This window comes from Petaurus breviceps, unplaced genomic scaffold (genome assembly GCF_028583685.1).
Source record: "Petaurus breviceps papuanus isolate PSGF00001 unplaced genomic scaffold, PetGlider_PUasm1.0 90743, whole genome shotgun sequence".
Classification (NCBI taxonomy): Eukaryota; Metazoa; Chordata; class Mammalia; order Diprotodontia; family Petauridae; genus Petaurus; species Petaurus breviceps.
Window position 1 is genome coordinate 9,039,237 of NW_027187332.1, and position 25,114 is coordinate 9,064,350.

Consider the following 25,114-nt stretch of genomic DNA (forward strand, 5'->3'; position numbering starts at 1 on the left):
TGTCTGAGCCAAACAAACAGGTGTTAGTACTTATTAAAGCAGAATGTAGCCACATGGTATGTGCATGGTATAATAGAAAAGAGCCCAGACTTTGGATTCAGAAAATTTGAGTTAAAATCCCAGATCTGCTCCTTAGTAGCAGATCTTAGGTAGTACTTATGTGACAAGAGTGCAGATGACTCTCTGGGCCTCAAGTTTTTTCATCTGTAAAATGAGGGGATAGAATTACATCTCCAAGGTGCTCTTTAGCTCTTAATTCCTATAATCCTTATATATGAATTGCTGATAATTCACATCTGATTCAAATACCCTAATTTCAGTCAACCTTCTAGCTCTTTGTATATAAAGAAATAAAAATATTTTAGAACTAAAAGAGCTTAATGACTGATTTTAGCAAACCTAGCTTCATTTATAGAGTTAGGCGGGTAAGTTATTTATGATCATAGGATTTACAGAATCTTTAATACAATTTAATTTACAGATGAGAACTCAAGATTGAAGGGGTTAAATCAGTTTCTCAAGATTGTAAAGCTAGTGTAACCCTTAGTTGTTGCTGCTTCTTTGTCCTCACAATGTGCTGGATTTTTTGAATGCTAAAAAGAAAAAAAAGTCCCATATTAGTGTTGAGATGATCGTTGAATATTAACATAACCAAGAAGGAAAGTTTGTATGTGGTTCTATAGGGAGATAGGGATAAGGTGGGAGCATACACACAGACATGCACACATACCATTCCATGAAGGTATCTGACTGCATGTACTTCTGTTCAGCAGGTAGAAATCAGTTCCAAGATATGGGAGGTGAAAAGGAAGATTAGAACTTAGTGAGACAATGTTTTTCTTAACCTGCTGACAGTAAGATAAATTGTTATGGCCCCTCTGGGCTACCTTTCTCACTTGGAATACACAACTTCGCTGTTTAGTTCTCTGGGAAGATCTCGGGGTCTAAGATACTCAGTGGATCTGCACTTCTAAAACTATGATGCCCAAGAATTAACCAGAGTACTTACCTTAATAGTTTAGCTAGTAGACATAATTAGCTCAAAACAGAAGCATGGTTTGAACACTAGCTATATAACATTCGAGTCTAGGTCATAAGCTTGAGGTACAGTCTCCCACATCGTAGCACAGTGCCCGGCACATAGCAGGTTAATAAATATTTACTGGCTGAGAGGGAATAGTGGGCACAGGGTAAGCTAGTAGTGAGACAGTCTTTGGGAATATATGGCCAAGGCAACTCTTGCTTCCAGTATTACAGTGCCTGCATCTCCTTTTCTCTGTGTGACATTCTCAAGATATACCATTATCTGCCCCACCCTGGGCCTAGAATCTCAAAGTGGGAACTGGGCTCCTTGGGTCTTTTCCTTTGTAGCACTTGACTCTTGACTGCTTGGGCTAATTGTCTTCTTCCATGACTTTTCTCTGCTTCCAAATGTTCTATTCCTTTGAACACTCCGTAACAGCCTCCCTCCATTCCCTCTTCCTGCTTGATGCAGTTTTTTTTCTAAGTAACTGCAGTAAGGTACAGTGGCTTAAGGAATTAGGCAAGAAGGAAGAAAAGAAAAATCTTTTCCATTTGCTACTCTCTGACAGAATATAGGAGTCATACTCTATAAATCTGCTTCTGCCCTTGACTGAGCCTGGAAGGTTAGATTTTTTAAAACTACTAAGGGATGTTGTTAATTTTTTTACAGCCAATGGCAAGCTGTCTTTCCAATTCCGTCAGAAAAACTTTTTCACAGTTTGGTTATGCCTTGTTTACCTGTATATCTCATTACTTCTGTTCTCTGACCTTACTTTCTAGGATTAGATCAATTGGGATGCTGCAGGAATGCTGGATCTGGAACCATAAAGACCTGAGTTCACATCCCATCTCAGACAATTATTAGATGTTTTATCCTAGGCAAGTAAATCACTTAACCTGCCAGTTTCCTCATCTGAAAAATGGGGATAATAGCACTTACCTCAAAGAGTTGTCATGAGGATCAAATGGGGATAATATTTGTAAAGTGGCTGAAGTGGTGCCTAGAACATAGTAGGTCCTAAAAAATGCATGTTCCCTTCCTCTCAACACAAGCAAATTTGGCAAAAGGCCTTTGAGTGCTATTCTTTGTGATAGCAGTCAAATTTAGAGTGCAGGAGAATCAAATTCAAATGGCAGGAGTTGAGAGTTCAAGTCCTGCCTAGAAGCTGGTCCAGGAATGTATAGGAATATATACCTTTTATTTTCTATTCCACTTCAGTAAATGTACTTTAACTTATATATAAGGAAGCTGGAGTCATACAGAAGATAGGGAAGAGAGTAGTGTATAGTGGGATGGGGGCAAATATGAGACAGTATCTCATAAATTGTGGTAGAGATTATAACCCTGAGAGAGAAACCTTAGAGGGAAACCACTGAAAAGGAAAGGCTGGAGGTGAGGGGTAGGGTGAGTCTTGGGAGTCCTGTAGTGATATGTACAAATACAGGGAGACTAAAAAGGACTCAGGACTGACTGCTGCTAGTTTCTGCCTACATGTGTGCTGAGAGATCAGGATTTATTTTCCATCTCAGCTGATGACATGCTGAGTAGATATGCCAATTATACCCTTTAGAATGACCACACACTGTCCATGTGTTTGTGGCAAAGGTGAATCTAGAACCTGGTTTATCTTGATTCGTTGTCTTCACTCATTGTGGTGCAGTGGAGAGATCACTGAATTTAAAGTCGTTGGACTTGAGTTTGAATCCAAGCTCTGCCATTTAATACCTCTGTGAACTTGGGACAGTCACTAACAGAAGTTAAAATGACTTTCCCACGGTCAGTGAGATCAGTGTTGGAATTACAATGTTAAACTTGAAATATATATATATTTAAAAATTCCAGCAAAACAGAAGTTTGCAGTTTCACATAGTCTTCTTGTTCTTTGCATATTGTAATGTTTGTGTTTGTTATGATTATAAAGTTTATAATTTTTTTTAAAAAGAGAAATGTAAGTGTTTAGGGAAAAAAAAAAACTAATGATCACATTATTTATGAAAAGTTTAAAAGAATTTCAGATGTAAAAATATGAACTGAAGTACCTGAGGAATGATGGTGGTTATATACAAATTAAATGATGGAACAAATGTGTAATAAAAATTGGGAATTAAATATTTTAAAGACAATGAGGAATGTCTAAAATACAAATTGACTTTGTGTGTACCATTCCTAATCTAAGGCAGCTGGGTACACAGTAGATAAGAGTACTGGATTTAATAGAATCTGAAAGACCTGAGCTCAAATGTGGCCTCAGATACTTGCTACCTATGTGACCTTAGTCAAGTCACTTAATCTCACTGTCTGCCTCAGTTTCCTCATGTGTCAAATGGGGATAATGAAAGTATACAGCTGCCAGGGTTGTGAGGATAAAATGAGATAATATTTATAAAGAGCTTTGCAAACTTTAAAGCAATATATACATGCTACCTATATGTAATCAATAATTTTTGATAGTTAAAAATTCTAGCTCATCCTTAAAAAAGATAAAACCTTATTAAACCTAAATTTAATATAAATATTATGTTTACATAATTACAATGTGGTACAGCAATATACTGTTTAGTTTTTATGTCTTAAAAATATTAATATGGAATTAACATTTAAAATGAGAATTTTTCTTTTTATAAAAACTTAGTTTAATGTGAGTGTTGTTACATATAGGAAGTAATTAGTGCAGGGATGAAACTGCCCTTATGTTTTGATCTCAGTCCAAGTTATCAAATATATTTCTCTTCTCTAAGCATCATAATTTCAGTCAGCTTATTTGTCTATTATGATTAAGTTCTTCATATGCTTGTTTCAAACATTTTTTTAACAATATAAATTTTTGAAATGTTATGGATTTTATCACCTAGTAGACAGCCTGCTAGTGATGCATATCTGCTTCCTTGGTGGGCTCCCCATGGTTTTTCCCCCATTTTCCAACAGCCACACTGCTTTTGGATTTTTCTGGAACTCTCCATCTCACTTTCCTTCCCTAGGAAACCCATCTTTTGGAAATCTCTTTGTGCTGAAAGATTGAATCTACCTGATACATTTCATCAGTACTTTCTGTCCCTCTTATTGGATTCTATGATTGCTAGGCTGTGGGCTCTAGAGTCTCCATTTAAGCAGGGGGCTCAACACAGTTTTCTCTCCATTTCTCACCAGCTACACTGCTTTTGGACTTCTCTGGATCTCTCCAACATATCCTTATACTTCCTTCTTACCTTGTACCTCCTTCCCCTTCCCACGCTTTTCAGCTTGCTTTTGCGTGTAGTCTTCCCTTACTAGATTGTAAGTTCCCTTGAGGGCAGGTGCTGTCTTTGTTTTTATTTGTATTTGTATCCCCAGCTCTTATAGGACAGTGCCTGACACATAATAGGCATTTAAATATTTTTCATAACTGGCTAGCTAGACTGGTCTTGAGATAACAGTCTATTATAACAGATAATAGTCTGTTCCGGAGAATTTCATAAAGATTTTCTGGTTTATCTAAAACTATTGGAATTTTTGCTTCACTGACATAGCTTCAAAAACTTAGGGTTATCACCAAGCCCTGGATAAGGCATCAAAATAAGATATGAATTACTTGGCCATAATAACCCAAGAAATAAAGAAAAATGTATCTTGCTTCTTAATTCTGTGCAGTTCCACTTCTACACATTAGATTGTGAACTCCTGGAGGGCAGAGACCGTCTTTTCCCTCTTTTTGTTGTGCTTAAGCACAGTGTTTGTCACATAGTACGTACTTAATAAATGTTTATGGACTGACTTCTGTAGTAATGGTGGAGTGGCAGAAAAGGGTCAATGAAGGTGTTATAAATTCCATAGTTTTTAACCTGACTCAAAGTACAAATTTAATTAATTAGGGCACACTAAATAGAGTGTCAGGTCTGGAGTCAGGAAAACTCATCTTCCTGAATTCAAATCTGACTTCAGATAATTACTAATTGTGTGACCCTGAGCAAGTCACAGCCCCATTTGCCTCAGCTTCTGGAATATGAGCTGGAAAAGGAAATGGTAAACCACTCTAGTGTCTTTGCCAAGAAAACCCCAAATGAGATCAAGAAGAGGTGGATGCAACTGAAAATGACTGAACAACAAAGCATGTATTAATTTCACTTTTAATACTTTACATGTGAGATCTTTGTCCAGTAACCCATTCCTATGATTAAGGAAATTAAGCCACCTCAGTACTGATTTTTGTATTATATGAAGGAAACCAGTAGATATAAACAAGATACAACTAAATGAAGGATATTACAGATTCTTCTTGATGAGGCAAATGAAGGAGTTGGTTTCAGTATGTACTCAAAACAAGAAACATTTCATGGGATATTTGTTCTCTTCCTATGCAAAGCTCATGATGAACAAAAGTCCATCAGTAATAATTGCAGCTCGTGATCCATTGTCTCAGAGATATGAGAGCTTTTAATGAACAATATGATAAAATCCTCTGAATCAAATCAGCATACATACATACATACATACATATATATACACACCCTCTGAATTAAATACAAAAACAGGAATAGGAAAGGATAAGAAATGTTGGAAAATATAGAAATGAAAACATAAAAGACTAGAAGACTACTAAGAAGTCTTGTTCCTATATAGCAGGATCTGTACAACCTGTGGCCCATGGGCCACTTGCAGCACACCAAAGGACTTCGGGTGGCCTGCGAAAAATGTAGAGGAAAACATCCTGTGTATATGGGAGAAATCCTTTGGCATGCCACAAACTGTCCACAGGCTGTAAGCAGCCCATGGATCACAGGTTATGCAGACCTGTGAATACTTTCTTCAGAAAAATGAATGTTTTCAGAAACAGTTGGTTCTCCAATTGATAAATGATCAAAGGATATGAACAGGAAGTTTTCATATGAAGAAATCAAAGCTATCTATAGGCATATAAAGAAGTACTCTAAATCACTTGATTAGAGAAATGCATATTAAAACAACTGACGTACCATCTCACTGCTATCAGATTGGCTAATATGACAAAAAAGGAAAATGATAAATGTTGGAGAGTATATGGAAAAATTGGGACACTGATGCACTGTTGGTTGAATTGTGAATTGATCCAATCCTTCTGGAGAGCAATTTGGAACTTTGCCCAAAGAACAATCAAACTGTACATAATACCCTTTGATCCAGCAATACCAATACCCCTAATAGGTCTGTATCCCAAAGAGAACATAAAAGGGAAAAAGGACCTACATGTGCAAAAATATTAATAGCAGTTCTTATTATGGTAACAAAATCTTGGAAACTGAGGGGATGTCTCCCAATTGGGGAATGACTGAATAAGCTGTGGTAAATGAATGTAGTGGAATACTGTTGTGGAATAAGAAATAATAATCAGGCAGATTTCAGAAAAGCCTGGAAAGACTTGTGTGAACTGCTGCAAAGTGAAATGAGCAGAACCAGTGAAACATACACAGAATCAGCAACACTTGTGTGATGATCAATTATTAATGACTCAGCTCTTTTCTGTAACACAATGATCCAAGATAAGAACTGAGGACCCATGATGGAAAATGCTGTCCATAAAGATAAAGAACTGATGAACTCTGAATACAGATCAAAAATACTTTTTTTTTCACTTTATTCCTTTTTTTTTTGTGTATTTTCCCCTTTGATCTATTTCTTCTTTCACAACTGTGATTAATATGGAAATATGTTACACATGATAGTACATGTATAACTTATATCAAATTGTCTACCATTTTAGGAAGAGGAGAGTGGAGGGAGAAAAATCAGGAACTCAAAATCTTGTAAAAATGAGTACTAAAAATGTAATTGGGGAAAAAATAAAATGCTACAAAAAGAATAGAGTTGTAAGATTCTGTTGAATAAAAAAGAAATTGAAAGTAGTTGGTTAATGATGTAGAGGTCATTTCAGAATAAACTGGTAGACCGTCAATTAGTTGAAACAAAGATGAAAAGCTAAACCACAACAGAAGAAAGAATAAAGATGAGAAGGTGCTGAGAACAGTTATGGCATCTCCAAGCCTAACCTATTTAAACAGATTATTGAAGCAGATTGAAGGAAAGTGGATAAAAGAAAAGATGAACTTACTTGCTATGTGTTAGGTAAATTTAACCAAAGTATGAGTCATCACAATGAGGAACCCCTAATGGTCCTTTGCCTCTGAAACCATTCCATTCAGCAAACGTGACCTCACCTGGCCAAGTAGACATGGCGACAACAGTAATATGAGTTTAAAATACAAGCCGTTTTGCAAAATAATATGAAGACAATTGAGGTGTAATTAGCAGTTTCTGCACCCATAGCAATTGGAGGTGGTGCTGGCTTACCCACAATGAGGTTATTAGAGAAAGGAGGGAAGTACCTATGTGATATAACCATCAAGTGTCTTTGCTGCTAAAGGATTGTCTAGTACTGGGGATTGAAAAGGTAATGATGCAGCAGAGGAACTATTCCCTAGGATACTACCGTGTTTCCCCGATAATAAGACCTATCCCAAAAATAAGCCCTCCCCTTACTGTGTAAGATTCCTCGAAAATAAGCCCTCCCCCGAAAATAAGCCCTATTGAGATTGCTACTGTAGTGAAGGTGATCCCCTGCGCTACACGCTACATTAAGGTACCCTCTGTATGCACCATCCCCCCTCCCCCCCCCCGTGAAACGCACGCCGCGCTCAGAGCTGCAGCAGTGAGCGCGTCATCCTGTTCTTCCCCAGTGATTTGCTTATTGAATAAAGGTACATTCTTTTGTTCACATTTACCTGTTTATTAAAATTGCTGTCAATGTTCATTAAAATAAGCCCTCCCTTGAAAATAAGCCCTCTGGTGTTTTTCTGTCCAAAAATTTAATAAGACAGTGTCTTATTATCGGGGAAACACGGTAGAAGTTTTCTGTCCTTTGAAAGGTGGAGGTACTTCTGGGGACATGAAGAAGAATAGAGGAAAGTATGCCTATTGCCGTCAAGGATACCTGGGGTACTTAAGAGATTTCTATGATGTTAAATGCCAGGACTCCACTAAGGAGTGGGGAAGAGCAGCATGAGCACACATTCCCAACTCAGTAATTAAGAAAATGTGCAATCAAGAAACATTAAGCATCTCCTATATGGCTGGGTAATGAGGTGGCATAGTGGATAGAACACTGGGCCTGGAGTCAGAAAGACCTGAGTTCAAATCCTGCCGTAGACACTTACTAGCTGACCCTCAGCAAGTCACTGAACCCTGTTTGCCTCAGTTTTCTCATCTGAAAAATGAGCTACAAGAGGAAATTGCAAACCACTTCAGTATCTTTGCCAAGAAAACCCCAAATGGGGTCATGAAGAATTGGACATGTTTGAAATGACTCACCACCACCAATATACTGGGTACTGTGCTAAGCACTAGGAATACAAATAAATAAATAAAGGCAATCTCAGAGACAATCCTTGCTCTCAAGGAGTTCACAGTCTTAAAGTTGGAGATGATCAGCACAAGCTATAGACAGGATAAATTGGAAATAAGAGTGAAGGCACCAGAATTAGAAGAGAATGGGAAAGACTTCCTGTAGAAGGTAGGATTTTAGCTGGAACTTGAAATAATACAGGGAAGTCAAGAGGCAAAGATGAGGAGGGAGAGTATTCTAGGCATAGGGTATAACTAATGAAATAAGTAGAGTAGGGGAGGGTGTAAGGTGTTGGTTGGTTGTCTTTCATGCTTCAAGAGGACCAAAAAAATGACATCACTATGTCAGAGTTAAGGTACAGTATGTCCAACTGTGGTTTATCAGACTATCATGAGTCAGGTGTTCATGTGAACATTTGGAGTGGAGATGTCTAAATTCACATGTCTCATGTTTCTTTTGAGCTACTGCAATTTTGCTTTGTTCATAGAGTACTTATTCAGAGCATTCAAAATATTTCTATTTGCTGCAATCAATTTTAACATGGATGATGTGCTGACTGGTGAAGAATCTCTGTTTTCTTGGTGTTAATTATAAGGCTAAAATTTACACAAGCATCAGAGAATCGGTCAGTATTTTGTTGTCTCTTCCTCAGAGGCAGCATTGAGCACGTAGTCATCTGTGATCAAAAAGTCACATCAGGGGAGCTGAGTCAAGATGGCGGAGTAGAAGCAGGGCCTCCCCACTTCTCCGGCTCCCACCTTCCCCAATCCATGTAAAAAGGGGACTCTAAACAAACTTTGGAGCTGCAGAACCTACAAAATAACACAGAGAAGCTAAACTCCCATTGAGAACAGCCGGGAAGGCCAGCAGGAATTGGCCAGCTCAGCGCTCTGGGAGCTGAGCCCAGCCCCACACTGAGGCTTTAGCTCTAGGGCAGGCCTGACCAGCCACAGGCCAGAGGGACTCCAGATCAGCATCAGCTGTGACTGTTTCCAGATTTATCAGCACATAGATGCAAAGGACAAAGTGAGAGGTCAGTGCAGTCTGGACTTTGGGACCCAGTAAGTGGCAGTGCGTGGCTTTTACCCCCGGGGCGAGAAGGCACTGAGACACTGGCACAGCCAGCCAGCGCCACATGGCAGCTTCAGCTCCTGGCTTGCAGAGTGTAGGGGGACCAAGCACCAGTCTGAGGGGTAATTGCTCTTGCTTTAACCTGCCTGGATCTCGATTGCAGTCTAGGGTGGAGGTTCTGGGGTGGGTGTCCAGCTTGCCAGAGCATGTGGAGACCTCAGAGAGGGCACCCATCTAATACCTCCGGCTGCTGAAAAAACCCCAGCTTTTGGGACGAAAGCTCCCCTGTCTGGTGGCAGAGTCCTATTGGGGCAAAAAGCCCAGGGGTCAAGTGACTGAGGGGCAACATGACCAGGCAAAGGAAACAAAGCAGACAGAAGATTCCAACATTAGACTCCTATTTTGGGGACAAAAAGGAGCGAAGCATGGAACAGGAGGAAGACAGTGAAGGCAGAACTCCTACACCAAAAACCAAAGGAAAATAATGAGTTGGTTACAGGCCATAGAGGACCTTAAGAAGCAGATAAGAGAAGTGGAGGAAAAATTGGGAAGAGAAATGAGAACAATGCAAGAAAATTATGAAATGAGAGTCAACAGCTTGACTGAGGAAAAAGAACACCTTAAAAAATAGACTAATCAAATGGCAAAAGAGGCCCAAATAGGCAATGAGGAGAAGAATGTCTTAAAAAGCTGAATTTGCCAGATGGAAAAAATCTCAAAAAGCTCAATGAGGAAAATCATTCCTTCAGAATTAGATTGGAGCAAATGGAAGTTAATGACTTTATGAGAAATCAAGATGCTGTTAAACAAATCCAAACAAATAAAAGAAGAGAATGCAATGTGAAATATCTCGTGGGGAAAACCACTGACCTGGAAAATAGATCCAGGAGAGATAATTTAAAAATTATTGGACTACCTGAAAGCCATGATCAAATAAGAACCTAGAAATCATGCTCCAGGAAGTTCTCAAAGAAAACTGCCCTGATGTTTTAGAACCAGAGGGCAAAATAGAGGTTGAAAGAATACACTGATCACCTCCTGAAAAATATCCCCAAAAGAAAACTCCTAGGAATATTATAGCTGGATTCCGGAATTGCCAGCTAAGGAGAGAATATTAAAAGCAGCCAGGAAGAAACAATTTGAATATTGTGGAAACACAATCAGGATAACCCAGGATCTGGCAGCTACTACACTGAGGGATCAAAGGGCCTGGAATATGATATTCCGGCAGTCAAAGATGCTGGGATTAAAACCAAGAGTCACCTACCCAGCAAAACTGAGTATCCCGTTTCAAGGGAAAATGTGGTCATTCAGTGAAATAGAGGACTTTCGAGCATTCTTGCTGAAAAAACCAGAGTTGAATAGAAAATTTGACATTCAGATACAAGAAGCAAGAGAAGCATGAGAAGGTAAACAGGAAAAAGAAACCACAAGGAACTTATATCAAAGTTGAAATATTAACATTCCTAAATGGAAAAACAATAATTGTAATTTATGAAACTTCTCAGTAGTTGAAGGAATTAGAAACATATACATATGTCTATATATGAGGGTATATGAATACATATGTGAATGTGTGTATATATGTTTACAGCTATATATAGATAGAGGGCACAGGACCAATTTAACAGGAAGAAATGATACTTAAAAGGTGAAATTAAGAGGTAAGAGGAATACAATGAGAGGAGATGGGGAGAGACAGAATGGGGTAAACTATCCCATAGAAGAGGCAAGAGAAAATGGTTACAGTGGAGGGGAAGAATAGGAAGGCAAAAGGGAATGGGCCAACCTTATTCCCACTGAATTTGGCTTGAGGAGGGACAGGAGAGTAGGGGGGGAAGGGGATGAGAGGGAGGATGATGGAGGGGAGGGCAGGCTGGGGGGAGGGAAGTTGGAAGCACCTACTTTTGAAAAGAGACAGGATCAAAGTAGAGAATAGAACAAGTGGGAGGTGGGATAGGATGGAGGGAAATATAGTCAGTCTTACTATGTTACAATGTTACTATGTTATTGTTTTGCATTAGCCACACGTGTACATCCTATACTGAACTGAGTGGGTGACAAGGGAGGAAGGGATTGAATCTGGAATTCAAAGTTTATATATATATATATATATATATATACTATTACTAATACTATTTTGCATGTAATTGGGAAATAAGATATACAGGCACTGGGGCGTGGAGATCCACTGGAAATTCGAAAGGGTTATGGGAGAAAATATGGGAGAGAGCAGATTGGAGGAGGGGATATCCTGTGGCACTACTATTTTGGGGTGGTGGGTAGAGAAAAATGGGGAGAAAATTTTAACTCAAAGTCTGGCAGAAATGAATGGATGTAAATCAGAAGGTAATAAAGCATTTGAAAAAAATGAGAGAGGAAAAAAAGTCACATCAATTTTTGTTCTGTTTTAGTCTTGACTTGGAGCCTTTTCAAGTTAAATAATTTACTGTCAGTGAGGTAGCTGACTTTGATGCTCTTTTCATTCTTGTTGAAGGCATCCAACAACATAGCTGAAAACATGCTAAAAAGCATGGGAGCAAACATGCTGCCCTGCTTCATTACACTGCTGACTGGAAAACCATGAGAGCATCATCCATTATCCTCAGTTTGCACAGAAACTGTGCAAGCATACCATTGTTCAACTGGTGTACAACACTGATGAACTTTTCCAGTCAACCAAATTTTGCCTTGATCTTTCAGAAGTCCTGGCAACTGAGAGTATCAAAGGCCTTGGTCAGATCAATGAACATTTACAGACCTGTTCCATTCCTAGTATTTCTCCTGGAATTGTTGGGCAGCAAACACCATATCAATCATTCCTTGACCCTTTCTGAAGCCATACTCATTCTTGAATAGATGACCATTTTCCAGGTGAAGGATCAACCTATTGAGGAAGACTCTGTCAGGAATCTTGCTGGCAATAACTAAAAAAGAGAGGGACCCCCCTCTCCATTGTCATATGACAACCTGTTTCCTTTTCCTTTATAGAGAAGGATTGTGGAGGCATTCTTGAACTCCTAGGGGATAACTTTCTCTTACTATGTAACCTTGAAAATTGCAGTCAGGTTTTGTATGAGCAGTGGATTCCTTGCTTTGTAAATCTCAGCTGTCATTGAACCAGTGCCAGGTGCTTTGCCACAGAAGAGGAGCTTAATGGCAATCAAAATCTCTTCTTCAGTTTGAAGTTTGGTTAGCGAGGGATTGACTTCAACCTGAACTAGATGGTCAATGGTTTTAGCATTGTTGATTATAGTCTGTTGAGAGCAGTATAGAAGTGTTCAGCCCATCTCTCCTGGATCATGTCCTTATCACTAATCAATGTGGCTCCATCAGTACTGAGTAATTGAGATGTACTATAGGTCTTTGGCCACAAATAGCTTTCAGGGCATCATAAAAGCACTTTGGATTGTTATTACCAGTGTAAAACTGAATTTCACCTCCCTTCTGAGCCAAGAATCTTGCATCTCTCTAAGCTTTGTTTGCACTTCACTTTTAATAGAGTTAAACACAGCCTTCTTAGAGACAGAGAAACTGTCCTGCTGATTAAACCCTGTGGTTTTTTTTTCCCCATTTAATTTCTCTATCATTTACATCAAACCAATCTTGATGTTTGTGAGTGTTATGGTCCAAATGAGTAAATGAGGTTCTATACACCAAATCTGAAAGCTGCCCACTACTTTTCTCTTCCATTGTTGCCAATCATGTGTTAATTCAGCTTTCCCTCCACGTTAGCAACAAACTGTTCGCCCTAGGAGAAGTGCTCTAATCTGTTGACATTAAGTCTTCTGGTAGTTATCTTGCCTTGGGTTTTTGTTGAATGAGAATATTTAGCTTGGAAAGGATAAGTCTGATCAGTTCAACTCTCTGTGCCATATATCACCTTTGTCACTCTCACATCCTGTGTCTTTTCTCCTTATAATGGCATAGTCTATTAAATGCCAATGTTTTCTTCAAAGGTGCATACACAAAATTTTATTATGCTTAGACAAATGGAAGAGAGTGTTGGTGATAAGAAAGTCATGAGATGCACAAGTCTTTAGTAGTAAGTGACTTGCTGCTGTTGCTTTCGATGGTCTGTGTCTACTCTGATATTAAAGTCACCCAGAATTACAAGTTTGCCCTCTTTTGACACATTGATGAGGCTCTCGTTTTCTTTGACCTCATCAGGGTCATGTTGGGAGCATACGCACAGATGGTGGTGGAGTGACACTGTCTTGCAAGTGGCAATTGCGTTGTCATGAGCCTGTCATTCACTCCTTTTGGGAGTCATACAAGCTTGTTGACTAGATTAGTTTTGATTATAAAACCTACACCAGTTTCACAAACATGTATTTGTTAGTGAAATTAGTTCATTTGTGCAAGTTTTTATGTTTAAGGTCATGCTCATTTTTTCTAACTTGGTAAAAAATGATTATTAAGAAAAAAGGTTGACACTTTTCTGAATGGTTTAATTTTGTTTTAATACTATTTATGTGTTCATATGTAATTATTGGAAAAGTAATCTATAAAAGTTGTTTTTTATATTATGTTAAATGGAAATATGAATTTTAAAAATTATCAGAATTGACCATATTAATTTGTTGCATTTCATAAATTTGGCTCTAATGTTACAACTTGAAAAAGCTCTACCATTTTAAGGACTGATCAACAGAGCTAGAACTTATAAAAATAAAATTTTAACTAGTTAATCTTAAGACTTTTAAAATATTTAATTGTATAAGCTAAATTTAGTCACCATTACTTATTTTATACAACTATATATAGTATTCTTAGGTTCCCAAAGTGGGAGCCTAGGAGGTGCTGGAACAACAATTCAAGTGGGTGGTAGTAGCCTTGGGTGCAAGGGGATATTGAATGAAAATAAGGGTTAATCTAACCCCAGTGGGTTTTTTTAAGGGGCAGGAGGCCAAATAAGTGGGAACCTTACTGATCTTTATTTGTATAAACCTTTTCAGTCTTTATTTATAAAAACAGAAAAATCTCAAAATTTGGTCCCAATATAGCTAACTTAGAAAAAAAAAATCACACAGATGTGTTTACTTGTTAAGTGATGATGGTAATGATGATAACAACAACATTTATGTAACACCTAGTGCACACTAGGCACTGTGGTAAGTGCTTTCTTTACAGACTATTATCTCATTTGATCCTCATAACAACTTTTGGAGGTAGATACCATTCTTATCCCCATTTTCAGATGAAGAAACTGAGGCAAACAGAGGTTAAGTGACTTGCCCAAGGATACATAGTTAAGTGTATGAGGCTATATTTGAACTCAGGTCTTCCTGATTCCAGGCCCAGTTTTCTGTCTGCTACAGTGATCCATTTAGCTGTGGATCATGTTTTAATGTTATAGGAAATGATATTACATGAGGAAAATAAGTACATAATAATAATGCATGAGTTAAAAGACTTCACTGCTCCCTGCTTCCCCCCTCATTCTTAATATAAGGATATATTAATGTGGAATACTGGTACAAACAGAGTTGGGAATGGGCAATAAAGGGAGTTTTGGAGAGTTCAATACTATTTTTCTACCAAGATAAAATGTCTTAGGCATCTCTCATTGTTGATAGATATTAAATACCCTTTTCAGTTACATCTTGTTACTTTCAAACCAAACCAATTAAACTGACTTTTCACCAACTTAGTTAAGTGACGCCACTTCTTTTTCCTGGAATTTACCCACCCATCTTCGCAGAAAAAATACCTTGCTGAAGCCTTCAGCTTCACTGTGTGTCTATTTACCATCACTGATAGTAGGTATCACTCAAAATGCAAAAACATAACTGACCTGAATAAGTTCTCTTGGGTATATAATTATGAGACATTTCAGACTATACCAAAACAAGCATTCTGTTTCACTGACTGAAGATTGCTTTAAGTGTCTGTCAACAACTATAGTAACTATAACCAAATGAAGTAGATCACAACCACTTGGTGTATCCATTATCCATTTTTTAATCACACATTAGGGTTCTGGGGAGTCACAGGCCCAGGGTGGGATGAGAACAGCTTAATATTGTTTGGGTATTTTGTTTGGGACAATCATTGTTCCATGGGAAAAGCAAATGGTTTACTTTTTTGATTATACAGATGTAAGTAGTTAAGAAATAGCAGAATTCTTCTTTTATCATGTTAGTGACCATTGCCTAGTTGTTGACTTCCCAATTGAATTTAATAAGCATTTACTGAGCTAATTTAGAATATTTTCAATGCAGTAATTCAAACAATATATAAAAGATCATATTAGAATATGTACTGAAGTGTTTGGATCAAATCTTGCTGAAATAAATTTTGCTAAAAATATTGCTTCAGTGGATTTGTGATGTCATCCTTGTGTATAGTTCTTTTAATGGTATAGAGCATAGAGCAGAGGTATCAAACACATTTCCTAAACCAAATAAAAATATAATTGGGAAATATTTAACAAAATAAATAAAAATACAATGAAACATAGACTTATATGTGGTTTTCTAAGTCAATATGCACCTTCAGGTATCCTTATGTGTGGTTTACTGGCCCTGTTTTTGAGTGTGCCACAATTCATCCATGTCATCTCTCCCTACATTACTTTGTGTTGATGTCCTCCATTAGTTCTATATAGAGGGTTCTACCTAACATGCTGACATTATTTCCATTCATAGTCCCTGTGAATTTGAATGCTGGTTTCTTTCCTTAACTAACACGCCCACTCCTTCATATCCATTCGTACTAGTTCAATCCCTCTGATGTTCCCTCCTCTCCCCTCCTGTTTTGTCTCCTCTTCTTCATCTTTTCTCTTTCAGCTCTTTCCTCTCTTCTCCTTACCCTTCCCTTCCATTTTGCTTTCTGGAACCTTTATTCCATTGTTAACAAATTACCTTTCATGTTCAACCTATGTCCTTTCCCCAGAAATTAATTTTTATATATTTTGTATTTACTTATCATATTATCACCTTCCCCATACCTCCTCTGAATGCAAGATGAATGCAAGTTCCTTAGGGAATGGGGCATTTTGTTCAGTCTTTGTATCCTTGCTCCTAATACAGTGCTGGTACCTATTACTTAATAAATGCTTATTGCATCTAATTAAATTGGATGGGCTATAAAAATGCTCAACTCCTACTCAAATATATATTTGATGTAATGAATTTGTATTTCCCTAAACCATGATAACCCATTCATGTCTCCGCATCCTATGTGACTTATGTCCATGTCCTCCTACAAGTTTGGTGCAGAGTATCAACCTTACATTTTAGAATACTTCCTCAATTTTTACTTATGTCACAAGAACACCAAATGAACAATTAAGCTGTCCATCAGGTTTGTCTCATGAATAGTCATGATACCTTTTACTACTGTTCTTAAGAATTCCTCATTTCCAGACTGCTTTACATGTACCATGTTCTCACTGTGTGGCATTCATTTTCTGTTCTTTGGAGGTTGTTATGTTCTGTGTCTAATGGCCATGAAAAAACACTGTTAGAATATTAGTATAAAAAAATGGGTCTTTGTTTTTGGGAGAAATCTGAGGTTATTAAAGGAGTTTAACTATTTCCTGAAGGCAAACCAACCCATTCTCTTCCTGTATCTGTCTCATTTTCCATTTGTATTCTCTATCCTATATATACATATTGTTGGGGGAAAAAACCTCTATAGGTTGTTCATCCAATTGATTCTGGGCAATAATCAATATTCTTCTGCTTGGTATTTCCTGTGTGAATGGCCAGAACAAACTTTTGAGTACTTACAAATCTTTTCAGGAGTCTCTGCAATGTTCTGGGTAGAATGCAACCAGCAGAGTGTCATTTACAAACAGGTGCATCTAGAAGACCTCACAATCTAGAGAGAAATGCTCTAACTTGAAATCTAAGCTGGATCTCCTCCATCACACTGCAAACATACTTAATTAGTGTATATCTTTGTATTTTATGCCTCTCCTGATGTTTATGATCAGGGAGTCATAAATAACAAGGTTATTTCTTTTTTATATCTCCTTTTTAAGAAAACTGGAATTAGCTCAGCAAGTAAGAGCACCGGCTCCAGTGTCGGGATGACCTGGGGAATCAAGTCGGGGCTCAGATACTTAACACCACACCCAGAAATAACTGGCTGTGTAACCTTGAGCAAGTTGCTTAATCCTGATTGCTTTAAAAAAAAAAAACTGGAATTATTTGAATGTATGAATTGGAGACCTAGTTGGAAGATGTACATTAAGGTAGCACTTTGTTCTACAAAATCAAATTCTTTTTCATAATCAATAGTCACAGTGGGATCTTGTGTTCTCTGTATCTTTCAGTCAATTGTATAATCATAAAAATCTGTTGCATTATGGAATATCATTTGAGAAAACTTACTTTTTTCTCCAAATAACTTACTGAAAATGCCTTTGGTAAACATGTAGTTAATTCTCATAAAATATATAAATAGATAGGAAAATAAACAAATTAGGTTGGCAGGGACTGACATTCTCTTGAATACCTTATTTTAATATTAATAAAGTCCAAGATTTTTTCACCCTACAATTTGATCTTTCTCTCTTTCAGAGATACTGTGACCCAGTCCCATAATACTTTCCCTAATATTACCTCCGACATGGATTTCCTAGGTACACTTGATCCAATCCAGATGCTTTTCCTGTCTTTTTTCTCTTTAGTGATAATTCTACCTTTTCTATAAACATTTATGGGAATCTGAAATTAGAATTCAAGCAAAATAATTATACTGTCTTTGATGGTGAAAAAGGTTGGCTATGATTTCATAGTATAATGATTGTTGTTCAGTTGTGTCTGACTCTTCATGAGCCCATATGGTTTTCTTGGCAAAGCTATTGGAGTGGTTTGCCATTTCCTTCCCTAGCTCGTTTTCCAGATGAGGAAACTGAGGCAAACAGGGTTAAGTGACTTACACAGGGTCACATAGCTATTAAGTGTCGAGGCCATATTTGAACTCAGGAAGATGAATCTTCCTGACTTCAGTCCCAGCACTCTAACCACTGTACCACCTAGCTGCCCAGTGTAATGGAGGCCTAGTCCATGAACTTCCATCCTCAGAATATACACAATGCATGTGGAAGAGGCTGGGGAGGCTATTTCCAGAAATAATCTCTAATGAAAGTCTTTTTTTTCCCCAAATTTGGAGCATGCACAGATATTCCACTTATTCTGGTCTGCTAATCATATGGTTAAGAAATGAACTAATGGGGGGCGGCTAGGTGGCGCAGTGAGTAAAGCGCCAGCCCGGAGTCAGGAGGAACCGAGTACAGTTCCGGCCTCAGACACTTAACACCCACACAAAAAAACTAGCCATGTAACCTTGGGCAAGTTACTTAACCCCAATTCCTCTCCAAAAAGCAAAAAAAAAAAAAAAAAGAAAGAAACGAACTAATGATTGGCTGCTGGGTGGGAACTGGAGTACATTCAAAAGGTATTAACTAGCAAAGTCATGGTCTCTGACATGCCTGGTGTATGCAAGTGAGACAACAAAGACTACTGTGGGCCTCTGGATGAAGGAGGGGCCTCAGACACTCTCTTTACTCTAAGCTAGCATGAAGCCAAGAGTACATAGTCCTGCATTGCTGAAAAAGGTGAGGGCAGTGGCTAGAGGGCTCTTAAGGCCAACTGCCTATTTTCTCATCTGAAGCTGACATTTGGCCTGTTGATATGGGCCTCTCTTTGCCTCCTTACAGTTATTCTTTCCTGCCTTAGGTAGAATATTGGAAATGGCCATACCTTATGAGCTTCAATCTTAAAACTCCCACCTTAAAGCAATTTCTGCATAATATTCATTTCCACCAACTTTTCTGCTGATTTCAACATTACTGATATATGAATTGCTGCAGATCCCTCTTGGCTGCCTTCCTCCTATTCTGGGTTAAATAGGTCAAGTGGCACCTCAGTTTTACTGTCTAGTTTCTAGTCATGGACTCTAGTTCCCAGTTTTCTGGTAATCCGTATTCCAGCCTTTTGAATCCTTATTCCCTGAGCCTTCTACTGTCCTCCTGCTAAATTCACGGAATATTTATAGAGCAATACAGGGGTCTGATGGTAAATGTTTAACATCCAGACTCTTAAGTTTAATCTGCATTGTTAATACTTCCTTAAGTCTAGAAATCTACAACATATAAATCAAGCCCTGATTTGAAGTGATTACCAATTTTGGTGGTGTAAATGCTCACACTGAAAATTTAGCAATCACTCCCAAGCTTGGTTAGAGTTGGCTCTAGTATACTACCTCTTGGCTCCTATATTGATAGGTACCTGACCAGAAATCCTGCAAGGAGGACTTTTCAGTACTGGTTACCTTAGGAGCCCTCAGGTCCCTCAATTGCTATTGGCTGCACTGTAGGAGTCAAGTGCCCTCTATAATTATAACAGCATTTAAAAAAAAATGACCACAGAAAATATGAAAAATCAAGTCTTTGGCTTGGATTGTGAGAACATATTTATGTTGAAAGCTATTTGGATGGCATAATGCAAGGTTAAGGTGAAAATCATTTAGCAGTCTGATAAAATATTTCAGGTTTTGATATTTTAAGTGTAATAGTTATAACTTAATGATTTATGTTTAAACCTTTGTCAGTACTTGTGTTCTTTTGTAGGGTAGGCAGTAAATAGCTGTTCAATACCTGATTTACATTCTACATTGAATTTCTTTCTACTTCTTAGGATGTCATACACATGAACCAAAGCTAAGCTTTAAGGAATTTTCTCTAGGGTACTACAAAGTGACTTGACCTATCTCTTTACGGGTCATTCTTTCTTGGAGCTGAACTTGGGTCTACTCCTATGTGTCCAAAACTAGGGGAACCTTTAGAGGGAGAAGCAAAGTGCCCCTAGGCACTTGTTCTCAGAAATAAAATAGGTCATTTATTATTCTTGGAAAAGTTAAGGAGGGAGCAATCATCTTTATTTGAGGGTGATAAAGGATGACTTCTTGGAGATCTGAGCTGTGCTTTAAAAGGATAAAAGAATTTCAGCAATTGAGGCTGGTTTGAGGAATGGGTATGCCCTAGGTATGGCCAACAGTGTGTGTAAAGCTGCAGAAAGAAGGCTGAATAACTAATAGACCTTAGTCTCGTCACTTATATTTTCTACCTTAACTGTTCAATGAGGGAGTTAGACTAGATAACCTCTGAGGTTCCTTCTAACTCCTAAATCTAGGATCCTGTTATCCTAATGTGATTGAATTGTAGAATTTTTTTTAAAGTAATCCAGGTTAAGTAACTTGCTCAAGGTTACACAGCCAGTTAATTTTTTGTGTGGGTGCCGAGTATCTGAGGCCGGAACCAATCCCAGGTGTCCCCGCTGGGGCTGGGTCGGCACTTTTACTCACTGCACCACTTGGCTGCCCCTAAGCAATCGGGGTTAAGTAACTTGCTCAAGGTTACACAGCCAGTTATTTTTGTGTGGGTGTTAAGTATCTGAGGAGGCCAGAACCAATCCCAGGTCTCCTGACGCTGGGGCTGGTGCTCTTACTCTCTGCGCCACCTGGCTCCCTCTGAATTGTAGAATTGTGAAGGGGAATAGTGTGAAATAAGGTTGGGCATTAAGATTAGAGACAAATTGTGGAGGACCTTGATACTCAGTAAAGTTTTCTGCCTTTCATTTTATAAGCAAAAGGCATTCAAAGTTTTTAGAGGAGACATGGCATTGTCAGTGCTATGCATAGACAAGGATATTTTGGCATCTGTGGTAAAGAATGGTGTGGAGGTAGGGATGAGACATGGGTCAGGGAGACCAGGGCTATGACTATGACAATTGTCCAGGTAAGCAGTGATGAGAACCTGAACAAGGAAGTCTCAATATTTCTGTTTGGAAACACCCTGAAAACTATAAAACTGGTAGTAACAAATATATTCTTAGGACAAGTAAATCATTTCAGAATGATCTTAAATCCTATCTAGAGTGATGGATTTTTATATATAATGAGAAGCGATAGATCTATCTAGACTTCAGTACGTTGGGTAATTCAGTGCCATATGCTGTTTTCATTATCTAATTAGGAATGTGTTCCCTCCTCCCCCCCCCCCCACTATTAGTTGACTGCACAGCTGGTAGCAGAATTAAAAGTAATTATCAATTACATTATTAACTAAGAGCGGGAAATATGTAGTTGCCTCAAACAAGTGTTACTTGGTTGAGGTTAGTTCTTGGTCTGGTGTTGTATAACATGATATATAAGTAAACTGGACTGTATAATTGGGACAACACATTAAATTCATAAGTAGCACTAACTTATGAAGGATTAATAAAACTTTATATAACAGGGAACTGGTCAATGAAATCCTAGTCCTTGGAACCATATGCAACTCTGCCTAATACAATCCCTGCTTCCCTAATACAATCCTCCTTTCCCCTCCAACTGTTTGGTTAGCTTGCTTCTTGTTGTAACCCAAAAGAGCAAGGTCGAGACTAGACATAAAGTTTTAAGTGGAGATTTATTTCAGCCAGCAACTGCAAGGGGCAAGTACCCAAATCAAGCAGCCCCGAGATGCATATTCCCAGGGTTTATGTAGACAAAAGCCGCAACGTAACTGTTATCAAGGGGAAACCACAACTTGACAGTTATTATGAGCAAGAGAGGAAAATGCAGAAGCCAAAAGGTAGCAATCAGTTAATTGCCTAACAACACGTTTGTAGCCCAACTGGAAAGTCCCCAAGTCTATTCTGAGAAAGGGGGGGGGGGGACATGGGTTCCAGGTGGTGGGTTTGGGCAGGTTGGGCTTTGTTGGTGGGTTTGGGCAAGTCTCCTAGGCAGGCTTTGTTTGAGCAAGTCTCCTAGGTGAACTTACCCAAGATGGAGAGGGATTGGGGAAATTCACAAAATGGTGGTTACAGCATTCTGGGCATGTATAATAGATGGCCCCATTCTCTACTTTGAAGCATGCATCCTATGATTGTTTCCTATCTTCTTACTGTGTGGTGAAGAGGGGCCTTTTGATTGGCTGCCAAGCTGAGACTGAATATTCATTAAAGTCCCCCATGATTCAACCTCTTACTCTTTTTCTTTCTGGTTGGTTTGTGATTAAATGAGGAAGATGAACTCTACTGTGCCTCCAGGTGGGGGAAGGGCCTTGGACCCTCTCTCATTTAAGTGCCTTCATGAAGCAGGTTGAGCATACTGGTCTTAGAGACAAGCCTGTGTCTCGGATGGAATCACCTCCTGTCTGTACTTTCTTTTCTTTGGTACAAGGACTTGTTACATCTGGAGCTTTAATTTAAACTCCCATGATTTTCATTAAAAGTAGGTGGTCACTTTATCGATAGAGATTGTAGCTCCTTAAAATTTTGGAAGTAGACAATCTTCACAAGTTACTGTGGTTACCCTCCACCCCAAAACAGAAATTAAAGCAAAACTAGTGATCAGTCACTAGCTGATGATCTGTTTAAGCTTAATTAGGTTGGTCCTCAGGCAACAAACATATATGATTAGGATTATATTCAAAACCTTTCTAGGTTGGTAAAACCTCTAGTGCTTTCTGGTTTACAAAGTACTTTTCTTATGACATGTCTATGACACCCTTTCCCACCTCCTAAGCACTTTTCTATCTCTTGCTCTGGAAATAGCTATAAAATCAATAATCCCGTTACTTTGGGAAAGGGCATGACAGTTGAATGCCCTAATAGCTCTTCTCATTATCCCTGTGTCTCTTCAGAGCAGAACTCCCTTACCTGACTAGCACTTATTTCTCCTATTAGGATAATAAACTCTTTGGGGCAGGAATATAGTTTCATTCTTGAATTTGTATCTGAAGAACCTAACATATATGACACATTGTAGGTGCTTAATAAATATTTGTTGGTTGTTTACTGATTCTTGACTTTAAGGTGGGCTCTCTTCATGACTGCCACTCATAATTCATAATAAAGCTCTGCAATTGTGTTTCTTTGATTAAATTAATTTTGACATCTATAATGATCCTAAAGACGGAAACCCACCCACAGAGAATCTTGTCATCTATCAAATTAATTAAAGGAGCAGATTCTAACATTGATATTGTACACAACAAATAGACATAGAATTCTTGGGTCATTGAAACACAGGAAATGTACATGCTACAATTTTTCCAATATTAAGGATCACTTTCAGGATATCAACTCCTACTCAAGATGCAGAGTTCCATACATGTTCAGTTGCAGGTTCAATGATGAAAAATGTTCATTGTATAAGAAAGGGTGCCTTGAGAGAGTTTTCTGGTCAGATTTCATCAGTAAAAAAGCTTAGAAACTTTCATAGCAGTTCAGATCATCTAACATCAGATGATCCTAGTTTTGGAGGGGAAGTTTTCTGATCAGCTGTATGAGCTTACTGGGTGGTGAGACCTTGTTTGGTCTAAGCCTCATTGATTAGGGATATATTGGTTGATTTGTGTTGGTGTCACTCATTTGTGTGGGGTCTATAAAATGTAGCCAACAGACAAACTGACCCCCTTTGCCCTTTTCATTCTCCCCACTCCCCCCTGTCCCTTATCATGTAACAGACTAGAAGGCAGCAAAGATAGGAGCTGACCTATGCCAATGTAATGGCAAGCAAAGAAGTAGTTAACACCTTGTTTCAGTTCTTGCCAATGATTGTATCAAGTCTTTACTTGTGAACCCTAGAACTTGTGAACTGTTGATGCAACAGGAAGGGGAGGAGCTCATGACCATATATAAGGAGAGGCCCAGGCTGGAGAGAGCATAGAGAGAACTGAGAACTGAGCAGAACTGAGAAGAGAACTCTTGCAGGGTCAAGGAGAAAACTTGTGGCATCCCGGCACTCTATGTTTGTCTGTTCTGTTTGTGCTGATGTTTGTTTGTGATATTTTGTACAGAAGCCCTGGGACCTTATTGGAAACCCTGAAAGAGGATTTTCTGGTCGTCTGTTTACAGAAGTCCTGGAGGAGGGTTTTGGAGGTCCTGGGACTTTAATTGATGATTTGTGTTGACCTCTTGGACCTTGTTTGTGGGTCTGTCTTGATTTCTATACTGATGATTTGTGCTGAGTTCTCAGACCTTGTTGGTAGGTCTGAGTTGATTTCACAGGCAGATAGTGAATTAATGATGGTGCTGGCAATGTGTATTAATGTTATTGTGGCTCTGTTAAGCTTTGTCTTACCAGAAACAGGAACTGTGAAGGACTTGAGGTGGACTGGACACTGTGAGCTTTAATATGGACAAGGAACTGGACAAAGAGCTGAGAGTTGCTTGCCTTTGAATCCAGGTGACAGTTGGGTAGATTCAAGCAAGACCTGGGACCATAGAAGAAGAACAAGAAACATGGAATCTGAGAGCCAGCCTTGAATCAAGATGAAAAGACCTCTCCTTGGGTATTTAATGCAAACTGAGAAGATCATGATTTACTATGGCCTAGGTGTTGGGAGGACTTTGTACTCTGTATACTTTACCTCTTCAGGATGATTGAATTAAGGATGATGGGAAACTAAACTCCAGTTAAGAAGAAAGAAGACTTTTTGACTGAGGGATTAAGACAATGTGATTTAATGGTGGAGAACTTTGACCTTTGTATTTTGTGTCCCTTAAGGAAGCCTGCTTCTTAAGGATGATCGCATTCAGGACTTACCAAATAATATCTTTTTTTAAAAACTACATGACCACTTTGGTGAAAACTATGCGGCCACTTTACTGATAATTTGTTATGCTATAACATTGTGAATGCTGTACTTTGGTTTCTGTCAATGT

At 38.5% G+C, this 25,114-nt stretch overlaps 1 long non-coding RNA gene across 2 annotated transcripts in view; it reads left to right on the plus strand.

The window, feature by feature from the left end:
• LOC138145675 (uncharacterized) overlaps window positions 1-25,114 on the plus strand; it is an 85,271-nt gene that overhangs the window by 34,611 nt on the left and 25,546 nt on the right. The window contains exon 5 of one of the 2 annotated variants that reach the window (XR_011164287.1): window positions 1,804-4,772. The exons of the other annotated variant lie outside the window; for it this stretch is intronic. This is a non-coding gene — a long non-coding RNA (uncharacterized lncRNA). Of the gene's footprint in view, window positions 1-1,803; window positions 4,773-25,114 lie in introns of those variants that run through there. 2 annotated transcript variants of the gene reach the window in all.